Source organism: Gekko japonicus, unplaced genomic scaffold, assembly GCF_001447785.1.
Source record: "Gekko japonicus isolate JY-2015 unplaced genomic scaffold, Gekko_japonicus_V1.1 scaffold47, whole genome shotgun sequence".
Taxonomy (NCBI): domain Eukaryota; kingdom Metazoa; phylum Chordata; class Lepidosauria; order Squamata; family Gekkonidae; genus Gekko; species Gekko japonicus.
Genome location: NW_015165235.1, coordinates 353,593 through 358,927, shown reverse-complemented (window position 1 = coordinate 358,927; position 5,335 = coordinate 353,593).

Below are 5,335 nucleotides of genomic sequence, written 5' to 3'. Positions count from 1 at the left end.
CCCAACCCCAGACCGTTCCGACTCAGGCCCAGGACCTCCGTCTTCGCTGGGTTTAGTTTCAGCCAGCTCAGCCTGAGCCACCCAGCCACAGCCTGTAACCCCCGGTTCAGATCTTCTGGGTCGGAGCCCGACCGGCCACCCAACAACAGATAGAGCTGGGTTTAGTTTCAGCCAGCTCAGCCTGAGCCACCCAGCCACAGCCTGTAACCCCCGGTTCAGATCTTCTGGGTCGGAGCCCGACCGGCCACCCAACAACAGATAGAGCTGGGTGTCATCCGCATATTGGTGACAACCCAGCCCATACCTCCTGGCAATCTGGGCAAGGGGGCGCATGTAGATGTTAAACAACATCGGGGAAAGCACCGCCCCCTGAGGAACCCCACATTCAAGCGGGTGCCTCTGGGACTGCCGTTCCCCTACCCTTTGTCCCCAACCTTGGAGAAAGGAGGCAAGCCATTGAAGAGCGAGCCCCTGTATCCCCATGTCGGCGAGACAGTGGGTCAGCAACTGGTAGTCGACCGTGTCAAACGTGGCTGACAGATCTAACAACAACAGTGCCGCCACACCGCCTCGATCCAGATGCCTCCGGAGGTCATCAGTAAGGGCAACCAGTGCCGTCTCCGTCCCATGGCCAGGGCGAAAGCCGGACTGGAGTGGATCCAGGACAGAAGTGTCATCCAAAAAGCTCTGAAGCTGTGTCGCCACCGCCGATAGTTGGCCAATTCAGCTGGGTCTAGAGTTGGTTTTTTCAGGAGAGGGCGGACCATCGCATCCTTAAGTGCCTCAGGGAACCGTTCCTCCAAGAGGGACTTGTTAACAATCTCCCTTACGGCACCTCGAAACCCCTCGTGGCACTCCTTAATGAGCCAGGAAGGGCACAGATTCAGGCAGCATGTGGTTGGACGCACCGATACGAGCAATCTGTCAACTTCCTCCAGACTCAGAGGGTCAAAACATTCTAAACCCCGTGAAGACGTGCAAGGGGCCTCAAGTTCGCTCACTGTTTCAACTGTGGCGGGGAGGTCACAGCGGAGTGCCAAGACTTTATCCACGAAATAGCTCGCAAAAGCCTCACAGCCAATATCCAATTCCCTACTATTCTGTCTGCCTTGTGACAGAACTGTCAAGGACCGAATGGTTTTAAACAATTGGGCTGGGCGTGAGCTCGCAGACGCAATCGTGGCTGCATAGAATTCTCTCTTAGCAGCTTTGACTGCCATCTCATAGAATCTCATAAACGTCCTATAGGATGTTCTTGATGCTTCGTCGCGGGCATGCCGCCACCATCTCTCTAGCCATCTTAGTTCCCGCTTCATAAGCCACAACCCCTGGGTATACCAGGGGGCCAGCCTAGTGCGAGGGCGCCGAGGGCGCCAGGGAGTGATCTCATTGATGGCTGTGGAGAGCTGGTCATACCAGTCCCACACAAGCTCATCTAATGAGCTGCCAGGGGGCATCGGATCCCGCAGGGCCATCTGAAGCCGTACATGGCCCATTTGGCTTCGCGGGCGAGCTAAAATCTGCTCACCGCCTAAAAAGGTTTGGGGTTGGAGATTCAGACGAGCCTTCAGGGCATAGTGGTAGCATTCATCTTTAACATCTATACACTAAAATCCAGCTATCTCCATCCATTCTCACTCCTTACATCCGCGCAGCAGGAGCTGCTGTTGGCACGAGTCTGAAACAGAGTTAAAATCTTGGGCCACACATTCCAGTTGCAGCAAGCAGCATGGCTTCCCTCCCTGGTCGCCAGTTTTCCGTGGGCCCTCGCTCGTTCCAATCGCTCCAGGTCTCTCTGCTCGAGCTCCATCCACGTGTTAGGGGAGGAGTCCCCCGGTCTTCGCCCCCCCTCACAGGGCCACTCTGCTCGATCCTCCTCTGCAGACCCGGAAACAGAAGACCAAGTCTCGTCCCCAGTCCTTTTTCCTCTCCTCCCAGTTGACTCGGCGGGTCGCCCTGCACAACCGTCTGGCGCTCCTCCTCACCTGGCGGCACCAGAAACAGTGTCGGCCCATAGCCCACCACCGCTGGCCCACTCCCCAGCCAAGTAGGGGGCCCCGAGAGGGAAGGCACGCTCCAGGCGTATTCACCAGCGTCTCCACCTACTGCCGCGAACCTGGTGCCGCCACCACCAAATGCTCCGCCAGCTGTCTCCAGGTATCGACAACAGTCTCTAGGCATCTTCACCAGCTGCCGCGGATCCTGTACCACCAAGAGCTCCGCCGCCGTCCAAAGGCCACCACGCCAACCACAGTACCAAAGACGCCGCAGCTGACCAAGCCCCCATGGCAGCCCGAGGTCCTGCAGAGCGGAGCTCGCACCAGGTAGGCCGGGCCGAGATGTTTTGGTCGATTTAGGTCGTGATGGAGCGGGAGATATAGAGTCGAGTGATGTTATAGCCCTCTCCCCATGCCGATAGTCCACTCGCTCTCCAGAACTTGCTCGGCCAGCTGTAAATAGCATTGACGCTATATTCCAGCTCATTTTCAATTTGTCCCCGCGGGAGCGCAAGCACGTCCCGCGGCGTCGCCATCTTGGAAAGGCACCAATCTTGGAAAGGCACCATCTCGGAAAGACTACCCATTAGAACAGAGGACCTTCAGCCTGAACTGCAGAAAAGCTGTTCTGCTTTGAAAAGGACCATTCCCAGCCATCACAGCAGTTCCACAATAAGATGAGGAATTATGTTTCTCCTCAGAAGCTTTTTTCTTTTGCACTTGGCCAGACCAAGGGGAGGGCTTGTGGCTCAATTGTAGAGCATCTGCTTGACATGCAGAAGGCCACAGGTTCAATTCCCCGCACCTCCAGTTAAAAAAGGACCAGGCAATAGGTGATGTGGAAGACCACTACCCGAGACCCTGGAGAGCCACTGTCAGTCTGAGTAGACAATACTGACCTCAATAGACCATTTGGCTGAGCTAACTTAAAAAAAAAACATTTTAAATTAATTTTTCACAAGTATACAAATAAATAACAATGTTCTATATAACCAAAACATCACCAACATATACAATGGTTGCACTTTAACACAGATACTTACACTGAAAATAGTGGAACTACAGTGGCATCATTCAACAGAATTAAGTTTACGTAACTCCCAGGTCTGGTCCACGGGGTCGCGAAGAGTCGGACTCAACTGTGCGACTGAACAGCAACAACTCCCAGGTAACATTTAGAACTGCAATACATTAATAGGAGAGGTAAAATTAAAAGAGGCTGCGTTTTTGTGTGGCTGAGCTGACCTGATCCATGAGTCTCAGGCGGAGGTCCCAACTCTACTACCTGAGATCCCTTAAATGGAAAGTTTCTGAAGCTGAGAGACCTTCTGAATGTAAACGATATACTCTACTGCTAAATTATAGGTTTCTCCCAACATCTATTGTGTGTCAGATACAACACCTGCTCTATGCTTAAAGAAGGGTTGCCACCCTCCAGGTGGGGCCTGGAGATCTCCTGGAATTACGACTGATCTCCAGCCTACAGAAATCAGTTCTGCTGAAGGAAGTAGCTACTTCAGAGGGTGGGCTGCATTGCACCCCCCTGACGTCCATCCCCTCCCCAAACCCCCGCTGTCCCCAGACTGTGCCCCCAAATCTCCAGGATTTTCCCAAAATGGAGTTAGCAATCCTATCTTCAAGAAAGTAAGACGGGAGAATGGACTGCACCAGTTGAGACTTTCATTTTTTTATGTTCTTTTTTTATGTTCCTTACATTGAAAAATCCTTGCAAATAGCATCACAGTCAGTAGAGAGCTTGGTGAAGAATATTTTTTTCTCCCTATTATGCTAGAATTTTTTTATTTTTTTTGCCGGAGGTTTTAAGTGGGGGAACATTCAAAATTATTACCCTCCTCCTAGATTCCAGTGGGACCATCCATTCTTCCTCTTCAGTGTCCCACCACGCCATTCACATCTCATTCTGCTATGTATGTAGGCCCAGCTACGGTTGTTCTGCATTTCTGTCTATAGGCTTCATTACGGAAAGAAGGGTGGCCAGTGTTGGCAGTTTCCTCATCTCTTTCCTGTATGGCATGACTGCTTGTTATTACGCTCTCCGTGGTGATCTGCAGTTTTTGTTTGGATGTCTGCCAGAAATGTTATGGTTTGTATCTCGATCATGTAGAAACTGCATTTTAAAAATGAAATCATAATTCCATATTGTGTAGCGCCAATTCCAGTGCAAGAAAAGCTGGATTTCCTGGCCTGTGCACGTTTTTGCATATTTGTGTATTTTTGCCCCATTAAGTCCACTTGGCTTTGATGTGGATAGCTCAGACTAGCCTGGTCTTGTCAGATCTTGGAAGCTGAACATGGCTGGCACTGCCTGCCACCAAGTCCACTTAATCATAAGGAAGGGCAAGAACCACGGCAGGAGCAGAATCTGGAATGTGCAGTGGCCACTACTGCCAGATTCTGAAAGTTTGGTGGGAGTTGATCACACAATATCTACAGTACACGAATTTCCAACTTGGAGGCTTAATCTGGCCTTTAAGGCCCTGACATGATCCATTTGAACCACTTCTTGATTAATCACAAGCGGGAATTAAGATTGCTGGGGAAAAGATCAACAACCTCAGATATGCAGACGATACCACTCTAATGGCAGAAAGGGAAGAGGACCTAAAGAGCTTCTTGCTCAGGGTAAAAGAGGAGAGTGCAAAAGTGGGCTTGAAGCTCAACATCAAAAAAACTAAGATCATGGCATCTGGCCCCATCACTCCTTGGCAAATAGAAGGGGAAGTCGTGGAAGTAGTAGCAGACTTCACGTTCCTGGGATCCCAGATCACCGCAGACTGTGACAGCAGCCATGAAATTAAAAGACGCCTGCTCCTTGAGAGGAAAGCGATGGCAAACCTAAACAGCATGATAAAAAGTAGAGACATCACCCTGCCAACAAAAGTCTGCATGGTCAAAGCAATGGTATTCCCAGTAGTCACGTATGGCTGCGAGAGTTGGACTATAAGGAAGGCCGAGCACCGAAGAATAGATTCTTTTGAACTATGGTGCTAGAGAAGACTCTTCCCTTGGACTGCAAGGAGATCAAATCAGTCAATCCTAAAAGAAATCAACCCTGACTGTTCCCTGGAAGGCCAGATAATGAAACTGAAGCTCAAATACTTTGGCCACCAAATGAGAAGGGAGCACTCACTGGAGAAGACCCTGATGCTGGGAAAGATTGAAGGTCAAAGAAGACGGGGACGGCAAAGGATGAGATGGTTAGACAGTGTCATAGATGCAATGAACATGAAGTTGAGCAAACTTCAGAGGACGGCAGAAGACCGGAAGGCCTGGCGCGATCTGGTCCATGGGGTCGTGAAGAGTCGGACTCACTGTGC